A 20779-nucleotide genomic window follows, 5' to 3' on the forward strand; every position below is an offset into this window, starting at 1 on the left:
TTGTTTGTGACTGACAGCTACTCCAGGGCTTCACCATGTGGGCACCAGGAGCCTGCCATGAGTCATATGATGCCAACCCACCTCCGTGAGGTTCAACCCATCTCTTCCCCGTCCATATACACACACACACAGCCCTTACAAGGTGGTTCTGACCCAACAATTACAATGTTTAACACCTTGAAAAAGAGATCTTTGTTTCGGCTCACTCACTAGTATAGTAAGTGTAAAAAATATTGCACACAGGAAATACAGAACTAAATTGCAAAAAAAATTGATTTCATTTTAAACTTGAAAAAAAATTTTGAATTGTCAGTATTCTTTTTCTTCCCATGAACTTTCAGCTGCCATGAGTAACATGGCGTCTGAAACAGTAACATATTAGAATTATGCGTACCAAACATTATGCAAAATATTACTTCTATGATAACTTTTCACTTTTCCTGTTGAGTTGAAAAATTGACCATTTGATCTATCCCAAAGATCAGATAGCTTTTGCATCTGATTCTGGATTATATTTCTCTTACTGTAGCCAATGAGGATTGAAAAATTGAAAACTGGGAACACCGTAATGAAATGCAGTACACATTTTTTATAACATATGTAATATAAATTTAAACAGTCTTAATTGCACATACAGTAGTAATGGTTGCAATTTGATTTGAATGTTCCCTGTAGTAAAAAAATTTTTGTGAAGTACTCAGTGAATGATGTATATTGTTGAGCATATTCTACAGTTTTGTGTTTATTTCCAGAGCTATAAAAAGCTAAACAAGTCAATTATTTCTTGTAAATTATTTGTTCAGATAATTTTCAGGGTTTATAAAGACGTAGGTTTGGATATTTTGTACAAAAATGTTGAAGTTTTTTCTTCCAATAGTTTTCCTTCTTCTAGTTTTACATGGCATAGAAGGACTTCAAACATATTACTTACAGTCCATGCTGTAAATAAGAATTTGGAGAGGAAATTACAAACTAATAAAATAATTCTGAACAGAAAATAATCCCAAATCATGTCTGTTGAGTGACAATCTCTCTGTCAGTCTCTAAAATTTCCCTTGCCTATTGATAAGTGGATACAAAGGTAACACCTGTGTATTCCATAGTGGACACCTACTAACCTTATGAATTCATTTGAGATTACACTTTCAAGGGATGTGAGACTAAGACATCTCTAACACTGTATTTCTTTCTTAATACTGGATTAGAAAATATGTTCTGCAAACTGTAACGATATAGAAGTATCTTGCGACACTTAACTCACAAGAAAAGTCCTTTATAAGCAATTTAGAGGAAGTATTCCCCACCCATGGAGTGAAGGGTGGACTTGGATTGACACAGCTGATCTACAATATAATGCCATTTTAAAAGAGGCCATAATCTGAGAAAGAGAAGAAAAAGGCGCTGGAGAAAGATCCTCTGCAAACCACATCCACACCTCAAATATCTGATAATTTCACTACACCTCTAGGACTAGACCCTTTTTCAAAACCAGAGGAGAAAATACACATTTAACAATGCTAAAATCAGAGACACATTGCTTCTTTATTATTTGTTAAGTAATACTCTATATTGTCATGTGGCTATGTCTTCATCAGAAGGCAGTGAAAGTATGTAGAGCAAAGCAGTCAGCACGGAGGATCTCACACCACACACAGATATAGGGTTCCTTCTGATGGTCCTGCAGGACCAGCGCCGAGAAACAGCTGCAGACCAGTAAGGGCACTTTGAGACACCCTTTTCTGGTTCAGCATCATATGACTTGAGTTGTTACAGCTGCCACACTTCTGGCCAGACAGAAGCTGAAGGGGAGAAAATTTCCTTCCTTTAGAACATGTACTGAGCAGGTACCACTGGAGGGACTTTGAACTGGCAGAAAGACCCTTAGCAAATATCACACAACTGCTAGAAAACTTCTGGAAAGAAAGCGAAGGTTTCCTAATCAAGAAAGAGATCTGCAAACAAGCCTTAGAGGTCCAGTTGAGATTTAAATGCTGCTGGTAACAAGAAGACACATTTAACTCAGGAAGAGATAGAGAATGACTGTTCTAGAGAGGAAGGCAAAAGAAAACTCCTCTCCTCACGTATGCATAGTAAACAAGGAGCAGGACTTTTAAGTCTTGTTTTTTCTCTGTGTTGTTAGAATAAACAAAATTTTTCTTTTCTGGTGAAAAAAATTATGTTCTCCCAGTATTTTGTCATCTAATCAAACAGACCTCTAGAGAATCGAAACATTTTGATGGTCTTTAGATTTGCTTGTTCCATGAACAAAGGTTGGGCAGATCCACCTCAAGACTGTCCCTGTAGTTCTTGTCTTCTTGTATGCAGTCCTATAAAACAAGGGTCTGCCTATTTCTTTCCCAGATGAAAGTGCATCAGTTTCAGTGGGCTAGGAATGTTATAGCTATGCTTGAAACTCAACAACACAGCATGTGAAACTCAAAAATGTATGGGATATACACTCATCCAAAGATTTATGGAATTAGCTGAATGAATTTGCATGCAATTCTACAGTATCAGATACAACATTGTAGATGCCAAAGAGACCTTCTCAGATTGTCTTGGACCAAAAGCAAAAGACTTTGAGACGTATGAGTGAATATAATCTTATGACTGTGAAATGCTACTGTCTGTCTACAAATGGACAGGGCACAGACTATGAAATCAGAAGTATACTTGCTACATAAAGAACAAGTTAAAGAAATTGATGGCCTATACAGGATAAAAGAATTATCTGAATAAATGAACATAGGGCTGAAGACTGCAAGGATATTAATGAATAAGAGGCAATTTTTTTTTTGTGTAGATCTAAAGGAAGAGAACTGAAAGCAAAGGGCAAAACCAGAAAAACTATTGGACAGTGTCAGGTCCTCTAAGAAAACAAAAAAATTAAAATGGAATTTGTTAGATGGAAGAAAATTATTATAGATGAAATATAGATACTGACATAACAGAATTCTGTTTATTTATACAAAAGTGAGCTGCATTACTGAAACAAGACTATATTGTACTTTCTATAAAACAAATTTACAGTAGCATAAGAGAATAACCCAGATCCTTTTATCTCTTTTTTTTCTTAGAGCTTGAAACAAAAAACTTGAACTCTTCTTTGAAAAGCTTAATTATGAATCTGTTGACCATATTTCAAAGAGCAAAGAAATGGAGTTATTATCATATTCTGCTAAGCATAATTGTCCCTATGTAATTCTTAATGAATTCTTGTGCCTAAATTTATTTGTTTTGTAAGGTTTGTTTTTCAACAAGAGCTAACAAACATTTAAGAAATAAAAATTTGAAATGTTCATGTATAGATTTACTATCATGATATGTGATAAGTCAGAAACCAATACTGGAAAATGCAAAAAAATCTTGTAATAAATGTGAAGTTTCTCTAAGTTCTTTTGCTGTCACTGGATGTAATTGGCACAGGATGCTTTGTTAATACATCCTTATGTTGATGTGTACTTTCTTGGGATTTTCATTTTGGTTGACTAGTTTCAATTTTTATTAAAAATAATTAGTTGAAAACATTTTAGTTATATTTTATTTAAATATATATAAAATAAAATTACATTTTATTTCTAAAAGAGAGTAGTAGATTAATGGTGTATATTTATGTATATACATGTATCTGTGTATGAGATCAACAGGCAAGATTAAATATTAACAGGTTTTCTCCCCAAAGTCATGAGCTCTAAGTGGGCAAGCACCACATAAAATCGTACTATATACATAATTGAAATAATTTTAATTTTTTTTAGAAATCAGGTTAATGATGAATATTGAAGTGTATCTGCAGTCTTTTAAATTTTCTGTGGTTATGCTAAAGTGCCTAGGTAAATATCCCTTGCTTATCCCTTTTCAGTGGTTAAATGGACTTTCTGTTGGGCTCTTAAAACAGCAAAAAAAGTATAGCCACACTTTCTGAAAAGAAGTTAAAGATTCTTTGTGCTTTTCTTTCTGAATTCTGGAACAGCTGGGCGTCTAAACTTCCCTGCATATGCAGTTGCAGTATGCCTCCAGTCTCCAGTTCTGAGATCTGGGTCCCTTTCAGAGCTCCATAACAACAATTTCTTCCCTGAAGGAAAGAGTTTGCAGAAGGATGATGTGTAACTGTATATTCTCTTAACATGAAGATGTGGCATGTGGCTTGGGGACCAAAGAGCAGACCTTTTTTGCCCCAAAGAACCTGGAGAATTTGAGAAACAGATAACAAAACCTGCACTTTGAAGATACAGAAGAAACAATGGGGAAGAGCAAAATATAAGGATGGTCTTTGCCATCAGGATTCATAATATATTTGTTGTGTGTACCATAATGTATTTGTTATCTATAATTTATACATTTGTTAGATTATCTAATATGTATCTCCATATTTGTAACATACTAGCCAGTGGATAGAAACAGCAAACATCATATTGCTTTGACACTGTGCACAGATTATTTGACTTTTGGCATTGGATTGATGTGAATCTTTATTCAATTAAAAGCAAGAGTCCCAAGAACAGAACAGAAGAGGAGAGACAATTATGCATACTAACTTATATAAATAAATCAGATAATTAAAAAAATAAATCCTGTATTAAAAATAGAGCTTGTCAGATGACTTTTTTTTTGAAGGATAACATTTCTGTGTAGAAAGATACTTTTGTAAAACTATGTGATAAGGTGCATCATAGAGACAGAATTAACACAACCTTATAATGAATGTGAACAATTTCTATATCTTTCTTTTGTTGTTACTGTTATCTAAGATTTCAAAGTAATTGTGAAACAGGTTCCAAAAATTCTCTATAGCTATTGGCTCCATCTGCCTGCCATTTCTAGGAAGAAGCTGACAAATCAGAGTATGCTTCCTTTGTAAAACCACTGTCTTCATGGCATTGCACAAGAGACAGGTTTTAAAATTTCATAACCTGCAGGGCAATTTTAATTAATGTTGCTGTAAATTAGGCTAGTCATGCAGTATTGGTAATGAGATTACAATTATTATTCCTTTATTTATTTCCCACTGACATGCTGACAATATATATCTCTTACCAAAAGCACATGACAAGTGATTACTTCCTGTCCCGAAAGGCAGGTTGTCAAAGGTTGAGCTCCTACCAACTTTAGTCACCTTGCACAGCATATTTATGCAAAAGGAGTCACAGTATTATTATTATTATTATTGCCTCATGGCAAGGATGCGGGTGGCAATGAAAGCCTGTGGCAACTGAGAAACCTGCTTGGCAAACAAAAAATTGGAGACTCCTGACTCATATTTTTCCCACTGATATTGTTCATCTGCTTTGAGAGTGAATAGTTTCCCTCTCCCTCGAAATGAGCTGCTCTCCATCCATGTCCCCTCACATTTCTCTAATGCCCACAATTCTTGGATGGCTGTGTAAGCAGCCTGCAAGCTCTGTGTAGCAGTAGGCATCACCCATATCACCTCTGCTGGGTGGCAGGGATTAGGGAACAGCAGCCAGCATGGTAGATTTGGGAGGGCAGTCCCTCCGCCTGGCTGCAGCACCCAAAGCTCTCACCGATGAGGTTGCTTGCACTAAAGCCAATAATGCCAGGAAGAAGTTATCAGTGAGGAAGTTATAGTTACCATCCAGTGATGGCAGCGTGAGGCAACATGTCAGACCTTCACTCCACACTGCTTGGGTACACAGGGGCTTTTTCACCAGTACCTGTGTTTAGTGAGGTCTGGGGAGCAGCACAGGTACATGCCAGGCTGAACAGCCCACGTAGGCCTTGGAAGCAAGGTAAATGGGACAACCTGCCCTCTCTGGAGAAGGAATTGGGGCCTGTGAGCCATATCTCTGTAGGGCTCTGTGTGAGCACAAATGAATGCAGAGTTGTGAGTGCATCTGCGAGATCAGAGCCTGGGGAGATTAGTCCTAAAAGAGTACTTAGAAAGTGTGTTTGCTAACATTTTGTGAGAGTCCTGTGGTGTGGTTTGTCTGTTGCATTGCAGAAATTGATCTTGAAAGTATTGTTCACTGATTGCTTGTTAATTATGTGCTATTCATAGATGCAGAAATCCAGCTTTGATGTTGACTGGAATTAGAGCATGTAAGCTAAACATTTTTTCCCTGAGATTCATGGCATCTTTATGAATAATTTGCCACTTCTCTGACTCCTTTCTTTCTCTTCTTCACAAAGATCTGCTTGTTTTATTGAAGTCATGCTAAAAATCTTTTTTACTATCTTTCTCTAATGGCAATAGGCAGTATAGAAATATCATCATCTCATTACAGGATGAGGATAGTCACCTCACAAACAGGGACAGAGACAAGGTAGAGGTGTTTAACACTTTCTTTGCCTCTGCCTTTAACACAGATGACAGAACAAGGGGGTCTCAGTGCCCTGAGCTGGAGGACCATGACTTCAAGAATGATCAAATCCCAGTCAACCCTAAAATTGTGTGCGATCTGATGCTCCAGCTGGATCACTACAAATCTATAGTGTCTGATGGAATTCATGGACTCATAGGAGTATACGAGCTGAAATTTGATAATACTTTTTAACAACATTTTGAGTATCACACTCTTTCATGACCTGATCATATAGTTACAGAAACATCTTATTGTCAGAGACTTGCTTAAAAAGAGTAAAAAGTAAATAGTTTCTTCTTGTGGGTGAGACCAGTATATGGCTACATGTGCAATTTTGTGCACAACTTGATAAAACTAGTCTGCAAGTAAATTTTTCCAAGTATTTCTTCAAAAAAGGTCATCCACACTTGCTCCAAATAAACATCTAACATCTAAAAATAAATTCTTTTTAATTTCAGTATGTGAAAATTTTTCACTAGCTGTCTTTCCAATTGTATTCCTAGGCAAACATTGCTACTGAGTTGATCCTTTTAATTTAAAGCACAGTCTAAAGATATTATCATATGTATGCATGGACCAGAGTTCTCAGACCCCCACACTTGACAGAAATATTTTCTTCCTAAAACAACGCTAGAGATTATTCAGTGAGGCTTATGTCTGTGACAAATTTCAGCTGTCAGACCATGGTTGTTTCAGCAAGTCATGCATAGCTTTAAACACTGATATTTTTTTTTTTATTATTATTATTTATCCATTTCTACAATGAATCATATGTGCTGAAATTCACAGGGAAAAAATGTAGGAAATTTCAGCCTCACCGTCTGAGGCCTACACAAGGTTAAAAATACCAGAGGCAGATTTAATGACAAACTTTGCCAGTACTGCTACGGTAATTTAGAAAAACTCATGGAATATACACATCCAGGACATAATCCTTGTGTTTTTCCTGGGATAATTTATCTTGATTTCTGAGAGAAGTCTACATTAGCAAAAGATTGGTTTTTGTTAATGTGATCTACAACTGATAATGTTACATGACACTTTATCACCAATGATGTGTTAACTGGAGACTATAACCTGAACATAATGAACACAGGAGTATAATTCCACTACATAAACTCTAGAAAAGAGTTTACTTTTGTCTGCAAGAATGGAGTGGTTTATAAAATTAATTTCTATGCAACGGGTACACCTACATTTTATTTAACCTTTCTTACCTTCACTGACTGCTTGCTGTGTTTTAATATTAAGCAAAGCCATTTAATCCACTCAAATATTTCCATTAGATTCTTCTTCCAAGTGGCACTATGGGCAATCACACCTCCTAGTAAGGCAGATACTCATTGTTAGCACAATGTCTGTTGTCACTGGAGCATAAATTAATCTATGTGGCTCATGAATTGAGGCAGGTTCAAAAAGATTTTTAAATGCATTGTAGTTCTTTAAATTTCATGTTAAAAATTTTTCCCATTACCTAAGATCTGAGATAAATTAATTTCAATAAACTTGCTGATACACTGAACAACCTCAGAATCAAATTTCATTTCTCTCTATTTCTTTGCTTGTTTGGATATATGATAGGTTTTTTTGGTTGTTATGTTTTCTTTTTCAATATCCTTTATACTTTTTCTGTGTGTTCTCAACTGAGAAAACAATCTAATTTTTAAGGCATATCTAACATTTTTTCTAGTTGTTTACTCTTTCCCTCCCTTCTTTTATAGAAGGCTTTGGACCTTTTCATAAGAAAAGTGTTTAGTAGTGAAAAGTCCCCATATGCCTAGTGATGGTACAGCTGTTTCATGATCTTAGACAAAGTTTACTCCTGCTCAATTACCATATTGCAGACATCTCACACTGAGCAAATTACTACTTATGACTTGAAATAATATGGTTCTTGGTGTCCAGATGTACTTCATGAAGGGAAGTAATTCATTACCAAGAAAAAAAACAACTGGTACTCCAGCTTCACCCCAAGGGTCTACTCCTTCTTAGACCATATAAGAAAAAATTATGTTTCCTAATAATAGTGACAGGAGGGATGTCTGATCCTTTCCATTTCTAGAGGTTATAAATGTTATTTTAGCTGCTTTGAATATACCAGGCTTTCCTTTTCTCTTTTGAATTGGGCAGGTCATTCTGGCTAGATAGAAAATTAGATTGCAAAAAGATGTCACAACTGTATCTTTCCTGGGTTCTTTTCTGGTTTGGTTTTATTCTGTGAGCATTTAAGTTTTTTTAAATGCTGAATTAGAGAAACACCTTGTGTTCTTACTCATGAAGGTATGGCATTGCTACTACATATTATTTAAAAAGTGGAAGCCTCATTGTAGAGGGCTGTTGTAAAGCAGTGCAGACATAATGCAGGTCACAACATAGAAAGACTGCTGCAAGGTATGTACTGTTGTGTTTTTGTCAAGTATAAGAGAAAGGAAACAATGGCAGTCAGAGAGGGTGAAGTATGTTTTAGCATAGGTGACAGATAATGAAGTTTGCATTCGTTTTGCCATAGCATGTTATTCATTTTAGAGGTTGTGGTTTAGCCTGGAGGATTGATGTGTGGTTATAATTACACCCCATGAAAAATGCTTTCAAGCTTGCAGTCTGGTTTGCTTTGTGTTTGTCATTTTGCAGCTCTAATTTTCAGGGGCTGTATGTTTCCTTTGACTGTTACACTTAGAATAAATTACATAGGTGGAAGAGAGACACACTGTCAGTGCTCCGTGAAGAATAATTTGCCTGGTATGGGCTCACAATGCATTATCTTACAATGTTATAATTAATCAAGTGCCTTTTGGCAAGTTAGTGTCAGCTGCAGAGCAAAAGACTTCTGTCACATCGTGACTCACTAGTCCTCATTAGCTGTATAATAACCTTTAAAATTGTAAGGGGAGATTGACATTACTTAAACAGAATAGGTTCCACCCCAGTGTGCGCCTGCTCAGCTGAGAAGACCTATTCACTTCCAGAAATAAGTACTTCATGGTATTAGGAAAAGATTCATTATCTGGTCCCTTAATTCTTAACTTTTTGTACTGAAATGCATGGTTGCTGATAAATTGCAAATTTTACCTGTCTTATTTCAGAATATCCAAGTGCTTACCAATGCAGAACAGTGAATTACTGACAGACATAATTATAAGAAATATGCCTCTTTTTTTACAAGAAAAAATGGCCTCAAGGATCACCCACAATTTAAATGACTGCACAGCGTGGAGTAATAGTTCCCAAAGTCTGACTTCGGCTCAGCATATAACAGATTATGTCTGGCCTTGGGTGCATTCCTCCACAGCAAACCCAAGAGGGGTACTGTCAGCAGATAAATAGTGGTGAAAATCACTCAACACCACATCATTAATTCCTCTTAAATGAATTGTAATGGCAAACAGATTCTGCATCTGCAGTAGCCAACACATCTTAAAGAGATGCACAGAATTAAAAAAAAAAAACTGTAGTAGAAAAATGACTGCCAGTGTGTCCTTTTCTTGGACGGACAGAAACCGCAATCAGTCTGCAACTTTGACAGTCACAGCTTAGCCTCTTTGATTTTGGATGCTTTCATTTTCTCATGCAAGAATAAAGCACCTTGAGATGATCTAATAGCCTCTTTATGAGAAGTCGTCTTCAAGGTTCTGAAAACCTGGTCTTCTGAGGAATATTTGATTGGATCTCAAGAACAGAGATGTATAAAATTAGAAGATATTTTAAAAAACCTTTATCAGTAATTTTGTCTGGTTGCCAGTTAATCACTAGGAAATGTCTCATTCTTGCTTTCCAAGTGCACTCTAAAAGGACTAAGAAAAAAATGTACTGTGTGAAGAGGAAAATGAAAGAATTAAAGCACAGTGAAGTATATGTGTCTATTTTTTGTTTTCTAGTTCTCCTACATGCATCCGTGACAGGTCTTTCACTTTAATGAACTTCATATTTCCTGTTGTATTATATATACAGAGTCATCAGCAGGATTTTCCAGTGCAGTATATGGGTCACTTGTAACAAGTATGGAGGGTGGCACTCAGACCGCCTGTGGCGTAGGACCAGGGAATGACCAGGACAGAAGGTCTCCACTACTTCACCTAAGGAAGATGGGTTATAACTGAGAATTGCCTTTCCATATCCACTTCAGACTTACCCTAGTGCTGTGTGAGTGAAGGTGTGTGAGAGTGCCTGGGAGCTTCTGTCACTGTCTTTTGAGATGTGGTGTTGCAGCTCAGTGACACAACAACAGCTGTGGAAGCTCTGGTAGCATTGAAGATGACGGTGCATATTTAAATGGGATTTTCACATAAATATTTTAGTTTACACTTCAACTTAACCATTTGAACAATAAGACCAACAACAACAGAAGGTGTACCAAAAAAAAAAAAAAGCTGAACATCACAATGTAATTCATAAATACTTTACAAAGCCATTTTCTGAAGTACCACTTTCTGTAAATAAAAATAATCCAGGTCTATCCTGAAAATCTAAACACCAGAGGTCAACTAAAAGGAAGTCAAATTTAATTCCTTTGTTATATACTTTTAAGACATTTGTCTAGAGCATAGTTTTCAATGTCTGCAGTGGCAAACCTGCAGTTTTATGAACTCTCAACACCAACGGGTGTGAAGAGGGAAAGGAAGAGTTGAGTAAAAGAAAAAATGGGGTTGAGGGAGGAAACAGCATTAATATTCCTAAAGCATCACAATCATCTTGCCAAGAGAGAGCCCTCCAGAGATCACAACCTTGGTATATTTATTTTCTGCAAGTTTATACGTTGCAAATTGAGGTAGAACAGAACTAAGTACTAGGGCAAAGCAGGTTAGCAAAGAAAGGGCATAGGCCATCACTGACAGAAAGTATCTAAAACATTTTCAACCACTTTTCCTCTTTTTCTGTTTCGGAGAAGAGAATGTATTTGAATTTATATGTTCAATTTACACTCCGGAGAGCATAGGAGCACACATTAATGGGTACTTTTTTCCTTGTCTCTCTTGCAATATTGAATACTTTTTCATGACATAACATCTGTACTCTTCTTTGTTTTGCTAATCATTTTCTTTTTCCTCTTTTGTTCTCCCTCTCTTTCTTCTTTTTTTAAATTTTTTTTTTAATTAGCCCTGATAACATGTGGTGTCTCCCTTTCTTCGTATTTTTTGTCAGAGGACTAAATCCAGAAAATGTTCAGTGATAAATTCCAGAGTATATTTAGAAAACAGATTTTTCACTTTTTTATCAAGAAAAATTTATAGGAGGAAAGACAAGGGAATTACAAAGTATCAGGTGAGGAACTGTATTTATATTCAAGTTATGAAGCTAATGTGATTTCATATACAAGAGTTAAAAACTTGAACTTCTCTACAAACAATTAATGAACTAACGGAAGGAAGGCGCACCATGGCATATAAAGAAGTCATTGTGATGTAACCAATGATGTAAAGCTATCTGTGAGTTGGGGGGGATTTTTTTTTTTCTGTGTGTACAAACCACACCACAAGTGGCTTGCAGTATTTAGATTTATGCAGGAGTTTTTAATTTCTGATGTCAAAATTAATAACTGAGTATTTTGTCACTGAATCTGTGATCAAGTGTTTTGGAAGCCTTCATCCTCTCGCTAACAACGTCTAATTTTTCTGACTGAGAGGATTGCAGTTTTTTCCTATGCATAGGATAGAGGTAATGAGTACATACTCATCTCACAACTGTTGTAGATTAATAGATGTGTAACTCAATTTGGAAAGTCGGATGTATTTATTATTGCATTCACCTCACAGTACAAGGATTTTTTTCAGAATGGATCACAGGTAGTAAATGCCCATGGGGCATTAACGCTATGTGACACATGATATGATTGCTGAAGCATTTGAAATTCTGCCCTGAAGATTTCCAGCACATTGATGACTTCTATGTTATTTCACTATAGGTATTAGTAAAAGGATTCTGACAATTCTATCTTAGTAGAAGCAAAGCAAACACAAAAGAAATTAGACAATTTGCTGCATTCTTAGAAAACTTGGTAGCACTGATTTAGAAGAAAATGAAACTGAAATCTCACATCACTGTACAGCAGAGCAGGTACTCTTTCACGTACTCTGATGAAACAGTCTGCACCATCCCTCACCTATGTATAGATTAACCTTGTATTTGATCAAGCTGAGCTGTAATGGTCAGTTCCTGTATTAGTGTCACTGTTTTCTTTTGACTCAGTTCATCCACAGAGAGTTGCTAGGGAAGGATTTGCCTGTGTAGAATACTGAAAATCACTTATGGCCCCTTACCCTTCTGCAGAGATTTTAATTTCACTCTTGTCCTTTCCTTGCTGTTTCTTCCATTCCTATTACATCAGAAAAACAAGTGATTTTTCCTTTTTATACTTTCCTACTTTGTTCTTACTCCATAAATACTGGCCTTGGAAGTGAACTTCTCAGAGGCTAATGCTATGGGAGCTCCTTCTATGTATATTGAGACTAATATTAATATTATTCATAATGGAGAACATGTTGTAGAAAGTTGGAAGTTTCAATAGAGATTAGATCAACTTGGAAACTGAGAAGTGTCAACCAATTACACAGAAACATTTTTTTCAGTTCTCTGGCTTTGGGCTGAATATTGTTTGTGTCCTGAAACTGTAGATTTTATGTTTATGCAAGATCCTTCAAAAGGTCTAAACCACTTTACCAATTCAGTACTATCTACAGTAGTCCCATGAAAACATGCTTGCTGCATGCCTTAACAGGCTGCACTCACCTTCAAAAGGAGGTGAGTTTAAAAGAGCACAGCAGAAATGTATGTATTTAGAAGAATGTCTAAACATATCTTGATGTTACAGAAGCAACTTTCTCGTATTTAGATGTCATCCTTAATGGTGCCATCTTTTCAATGCCTTTGTGACTGTAAATTTGCAGGGAGAGAGGATATATTTGGCTAAATTGTCCAGCAAGGTAGAAAAAAGCAGATGTGTCTATACCAGTGTCACACACAAACTTTAATTTCACTTTTATGTGATTTAACCATTCCTGTGCTTCCTACCTACATTTTATATAGCATGCCCAGTCTTAATCTTCAGCTCTTTTTTACAATTACTGTGGATAAAATAAAACAACTTCACAGTAAAATTGAGTAAATTGGATATAGTTACAGATACAATGGGGACAGTATAGAGTTAAAGCAAAAGAAGATGGAGAAAGTCCTGATGTGATTGTGCCTAAATTTAAGAGAACTCAACTTGGATAGTGCATATCCAACCTCTCACTGTTGGTCAAGGTCATTGTCCACACAGATTAAATATATATTATAAGGAGAGATTTTAAAAACTAAGTGTCTGGCTTATTAAAATAGTAAAAATGAAATTTCCAGCAACTCAGGAAGTCAAAAGTGAAGTAGTTTTAAAAATTGTAAATATTTGATGTTTTAACCACATATAAGAAAAAGAGGGCAGCAAGAATGCAACACAGAGAACAAAACAATAGGTTAACAATCTAACTTCTACTTATATCTGATATAATTTAAACATTTTGTGATAAAGCCAAGAGTTAAAGTAAAGCAAAATAAATTGCTATATTTTCTCCTTTGACTTTATCTGCAAATCAGTATCTTGTCACTGCAAAATAATGAGAATTTCAAATTCCTTTGGTTCCACGATGACCACAGAGTAACTCCCACTCACATCAGTGGTTGCTGGTCCATTAAACGCAGAGCTCCTGAACCTAACCAGCCTGAGGTTGAACTCTGTACCAAGGTGAAATTTTCTCCATCATATTGTCTTACTATGCAGCTGTAAAATCTGTGTCTTGTGAGACTTTAAAGCTTTGGAAAACATGCCTACATGTTCAAGACAGATATTTGTGTTTTCATATAAATTTGATTTATTCAAAAATAAAAAAGCTTTCAGGATCTGTACCCAATCAAACAAAGGATGACTGTTTTGAGATCTCCTAATTGTTTCTATCAGTTCTATGGCATTTAAAGGCCTGGATGTTGCTGCATCTGAAGGAGTGACAATAGACTGAAAACAATATTTTACTGATTTCTGATCCTGGTTTTTCTATAAGGCCTGAAGATATGGAAAGCTGTTAGTTTCAGGACTGAAACTAGGAATGATACTGCTTTCTTGTAAATGTCATTATAAAGATAGGAGGATTAATGCAGATATTCAAATGATCTTCAAGCAACACATAAGCTTTGAATGTTAATATAAATGGGGAGACAGAGACTCATGGGTGGTAGAACAAGCTCCATATAGTTTACTTCAAAATGGAGATTCTTGGTCATGTACAGAATTATATTTTAATGGTGAAAAGATAGTTCCTCCAAACAAATTAGGACAGTCAATGACATATTAGTTATGAAAAGCAACTCTTCTGAAAAATATAGGATGTCATATGTATAATAAAAAAATCCCAATCTGATCTGCAGCATTAGACATACTATTACCATCAAAAAATGTAGTTACACAGTGTGGTGTAAACTACAGGAAAGTTTAATTTCTACAAGAAGGTTTATGAGACTTTCTCCAACAAATACATGTAATGCATGATTTCCTGTAGGATAATGACTAAAAATATAGTTACTTTCATAAATTCTTTTCCAATAATCTACCTTATTTTTTGTATTTCTGGCTTTCTGTTCAGTAGCAAGATACTGTTTCACAATACACATAAGAAATACAATTTTTCTGGTAAATACAAAGAAAATTGGTTTACTTTTCTAAAATTTACTCAAACTAACTAGCTTTAATCAATGCCTCTTTTTTTTTTTTAGTAACTGCAGTCAAAACCAAGATCAAATATAATCTATGTTGAGTTGCCACCGCCTAGCTCAAGTACAATGTTTCTTCAGTGACTTGAGAGATAGTGGTACAGTGACTGTAGAAACAATATTTTATATTGACTACATATAAGTGAATAATTTACAAGAATACGATATTAGAGTGAATAATTAAAGAATACAGTGGTCCTCAGAGTTAGTTTCTTGCACTTCTATAACATGTCCATGTCCCTGTCTCTCAGATGTGTTTTTCATCTGAATACATTTTAATATATACATATACAATTGAGCACCTTCACTTTGAATTAGTCACTGAAAGGTGACCTGCAGATATTTCTGAGATCTTTAAGAGACCAGGTTTAAAGTTATGATGTGTTCATTACAGAGTCATAGGAACATTTACCTGCTAACTGATCAATACTTTTGTCTCATAATTTTCCACTAATCCAGCTCTGGAAAGTACAGGTTTCTAATTAAACACAGAATAACACTTTCTCACTTAATACTGCTCTGTTTGTTTATTACGAATTGCATGTGCTAAGTGTTCATGAAGTATCTAAAGGATCAAATTCAAGGACTTTCTTAGATTTGTAGACCTAACTTGCTTTTTCATGAGTTAGTCCAGCTCCAGTAGGTGTTTGATATATGTATATTCCATTAAATATACCCCCAGATTAAAAATACAAAAATTGAGCCATTAATTTAAGATAGTAACATCTCTGGTTTTCATGTTTCTCAGAATGGAGCTAAAACTACTTCCTGTCAGAAGCACCTCTTTCTTCCATCAAATCTAATACAAATCTAGACCTTCATTCTATACACTAAACAAGTAACAATGTGGGGGTAAGCCAGGATGATGATGCAAACTGGACATTGTTTAATAGCTGGAAACCTGGAAGTAAGTATCAGAGAAAGAAGGTGATAGAAAAAACTCAGTGTTCAGAGCATTATTTTTTCTCTATTCTCACCACAAATCTTAATTTTTCTAGTTTGAATCATCGTGGTAAAAGATAGGGCATTTAATAAAAAAGCACTCCTTGAATTAGTGTTGTTTTGTAGCCTGAAACAAAAAACTGTGATAATATCAAGTCAACATTCACTGTGAGTGCAAAATCGCTCATCTCACTTCTCTTTGCCATTAAAACTGAATAGACTTGCAGCCATCTATGGAGGAAAGGAATGTTTTATTTCATAAGTAGAAACCCTCTTTTCACAGATTGAGTGAGTACTCCATGAGAGGTTAAGAGACCAGAGTTCAAGCAGAGCTCTGTGAAAAAATACTGCTTTTGATTTTCTACAGTATGTTTCAGTGCTAATAGAAATTGTCTTGACTTACGATGTCAGATCTGGGAGTCCTTCATTTGAGTAGTAAGATGCTACAAACATATTCTTTACAGATATAAAAAATATTTACACTATTCAAATCTCAAAAAACTGTTCCAGCACTAAACTATCTGTTTTAATAGCGTTAGCCTTTGACTCCACTAGCCTTCAATTTGCATTTCCTTCTCAAGTTTCACTTCATGTTTTACAAACTTCCTTCATGTTCACACTTTTTGACTTAGAGTGTGTGATCTGGACACTATAAATCCTTCCTGCACTTCCCTGGTGAGTCAGTAGGTTTATTTTCTTCCTTGAAGTACTTGAAGTACAAACAAAATGGACTAGTTCCCTAATGAAATAAATATTGATAGCAAAAAAAAAAAAAAAAAAAAAAAAAAATTAAAGCAATAATTTGCTTACTAACTGAAGACTTACACTTTCTCAAGGCTTGTCTAAACAAGAAATTAACCTCAATTACTTCAAAAAGGACAAACTCCAGTCATACTGCTTTCTAAGAAACTTCCCCTCTCAAAGTGAGCCCAGAGACAGAGAATCTCTTTCACAGAGACAATTGTCTCAAAGGTATCAGCACACAGTGTCATCCCTCCTGATTTCAACCATTCGAAAACGGAGTATTTTTTGGCAACATCTTTCTCTTGAGCCAAATCTCCAAAAAGGTAGATCAATATCTTTCAGCACAGAAAAGCAGCACATTGCAGGGCAGACTTTGGGTCCCTCCTCAGCACACCACCTGGCTGTTTATTTGCTTGAGTTTGGTGGTAAGTTTATGGAAAAACAGATCTTCCATCCAGTCAAAGTTCAGTGTAAAATATTCATATTAGTTTTTTACTTATGCAATAACTTCTAATGGCCATAGCCTCCTGTCTCATTTTTTAAAAGGTTAGGAAAGGCCATCAAGCCTTGTATTATATTAATCAGCAAACAAACCATACAAATTAAAAAAAAACAACAGTTACCTTGCATAAATGGCAACCTTTTGCCCTGCATCCCATATCAACCTGCTATGTTTTCTTAATCACAGTTTTAGGGTTCTGCTTTATTTAACTTACTCTTATATTAAATAACTTGTATCTTTTCCTATATTTATTCAGAAATATGTAATACTTCTGTTTTGAACCAGACTTGAATGTTTCTTGCATCCACTGAAAATGCTAATGCCTATCTTATGTTTTTATATATAAAGCTTCATTTCAATTATACCACCCTGAGATCTGAAAAGATTTGTGGGATTTAGTGCATATGGTTTCAAAAAAGGTATAAATATTTTCTGTTACCTTCTATCTCAAATGCATGATGGAAAAAAAATGAGGTGCCTATCTGAAGAAGCAAAGTGTGCAGTATAATCAGTTCAACTCCTTCATTATAAATAAATGGTAGATTTTCAGCATTTTTTTCAATTCTAATAAATGTTTGCAACTTCTCTGTTTATTTATATTGAAAAAGATTGGTAAATAATAGATAAGGGGACATAATCACTGAATGTATAGCTTTTGAAAACTAGCATACATTGTATATGGTTTAGAACATTATTTGACACTTATGAAGACCCAGTTTTCTCTGAATATAAAAATTTAGTAATTATTGCTGTCACTATTTGCTATTCCTATGCAATGCACTTTAACTTAAAGGAATCTGAGGGTTTTACTTTTAGAAAGTGATAGATGTTTACCAGCTATTCCTCTGGGTTTATGGTATTGTATGTTTTATTACAAATCAGTATGAATCTGTAATTTTCTATGTTTCAAACCTTTTCAAAAACACCTGATTAAAATGATAGTCTCTTCTGATCACTGTCCTCATCCCACCTATATTTATACTATGTTATATTGCATTATATTAGACTATATTGCTATCTATTAATTACTTCTCAAGAAAGAACATAATTAACAATCATTACTGAGATAACTTACTAGTTCATTTTCTAACTATAATGGTCTTTCAAATATTTAGGGGAGTGAATTCTTCATTCAGAGGGAGTGAGCCTACTCCTGCTGTCTTTGCAGCCTTCACTGTGAGATCTAGCAGGGCTTCTCAGCTCTTAGGTTTACAGCCATATTGTCTTATCCCCACAGAAGGATGAGATTTGGGCTCACCTTCCAAAGTTAGGCCTGCACACTATACATGAAATGACAAATGCATCTCCAAGGTCATTGTGGAATGTACTGCAGCCTTTCTTTTACAGTTTGTGAATGATTGTCAGTTTTTTTCAGAGTTTTCCTTCTTAATAAGGAAATTCAATTGTATTTTAAAATGAGATATATGTTGCTTCTCAGAAAGCTGCTGAAAATCTATGAATCATTTTCTTTTGGAGCAGCACTAGTTAGAAAGGCAAGCACCTTCATGTCATTGCAGAAAGGAAAAATCTGAATTCGAACTTTGAAACTTATACATGAAGGGCAATAGATGTTCACACAATTAATGAGGCATGGTTCATTGATGTCTTTGATATAAGAAGGCTTATAAAACTATCAAAAATGATTCAAAGAGTATTTTTTGCAACAAGACCATGACCCAAACCACACATAATATGTTAGGTTTACTAGGCATTCTACACCTCAGTTATCAAAGGAATTAAATATAAATCTGATATAAAGAGCTCCTACTGTATAGGAAAGATAATTTGACTCCAAAATAAATTCCTGAAAGGGCAGATATAAAAAAATTTAGAATATAATTTTATAATGGAGAAATTAAATACTGAATTGATTTACTGACAAGACATCTGTATCTTCATGAATGTGCTTACTGTCATTTTATACTTAGTTATGTAAAAATGTGTGGCAATAAACTAATAACTAAATCATGCTGAAGTTCTAGCTAATCAACTAAGAAACTGACTGAAATAATACAAATCAAAATTACAACAATTTCTTAATATTATTCTCTGGGTACTTGAAAATTTGAATAGCTGAATGAGGGCAGAAGATAGATTGTTATGTCATCTTTAGTTTCTGTCCTGACAGTCTGAGATTTTATGTCACCTCGAGCAGTTCTTTGACCCTGAAATTACAAAAAATGATCAATAAAACCACCTCTCTAAACAGCCATGAATCAAGTCAGCCCAGTATTCAGGCAAATTGTCCAAAGGGTCTACTCCTCCTTCATTAGTTTCTAAACATGAATTAAGAAATAGGATAGACATCAGCATGCTGCAGTAATACAGAGATCAGTTATGTTTCCTGAAACATTATTTGATCTAATATTCAGGGACATCTTAAAAAATATATTTACTTTTCTGCAGCTGTATTTATATGTCTTTAAAAATAGGAGACAGCAATTATCATTTAAAAAGGAGTATAGTCCCTTTTTAAGCCTAAAATTGTGCAATTTGCTTACATTTTTTTGTCTCAAAGAATAGCCTATGAAGACTATTTTAAAATTAATTGTCATCATTAAATTTATATACCTAAATTAGTGACAGCTCTTGATTTCAGTCCGTTAGATGACTTCTGATCCTAAAAAAAGATACAGCTTCTAGATATTAGCAAGCAACATAAATGAAGCATTTATTGCAATCTGAAACCATCGCATGCTGTGGATATTTTAAAATTGGAATAAATAAACATTTGCATTACTTTTCCACAAAACTCAAGAGCAGCTCAGAAAGAGTATTTTTAAAAATAAAAATCAATTATCCAACAATAAATGAAAGTCTCAGATATATGTAGAGATTGAAAAAGGAAAAAGAAAACGTTTCTGGTCTGTGTTACTAATGTCCCTGCTTGTATGCACATATGGGCTTTTTTTGTGAGGAAGGTAGATGTGAAAAATAAATATATAGCTATTATTTCCAGCATGCTACATAGCGGAAACCGTCAAAATTATAATTTGTCTTCCATGTTCACCATATAAGTTTATATTTGTTATTTGACTCTACTCACAGAAGACATATAAAAAACTCAGCTATACAGTGATTTTATGATGAGTTTTTATGCACAGAAGTATTATAATGAAAATCTAAATTTTGAGAAGGATATACATATATAAAACTTGACCAAAACAAAATGCAAATTTATAGGGAGCTCCTTGAAAATGGTCTTGTTTTTAAATATTTCCACAGCTCACCAGCATGGAGAACTGACATTATTTTATCTTCCTCATGCAATTCATCTCTTCTCCATGAGGCTTATACTTCTTCCAAAAATGTATGATACAAAAAAGAGACATATTACATTATCTATTCTGAGTCAGTTTTGGCCTTGTTGTTTTTGCACTGCAACATGTGTTGAATATTTAAAAGAATCTGTAAAAGGAGGGGAAAAGCTTAGAAAAGGGATTTGATCAGAACCTCTTTAACACTGATTGTTCTTATACACGTTCTTCAAGTCATGTTTTCAGAAAGTCTTTAGTCACTTTCATAAAATCATATA

The sequence above is a fragment of the Pseudopipra pipra genome, chromosome 1 (assembly GCF_036250125.1).
Source record: "Pseudopipra pipra isolate bDixPip1 chromosome 1, bDixPip1.hap1, whole genome shotgun sequence".
Taxonomy (NCBI): Eukaryota; Metazoa; Chordata; class Aves; order Passeriformes; family Pipridae; genus Pseudopipra; species Pseudopipra pipra.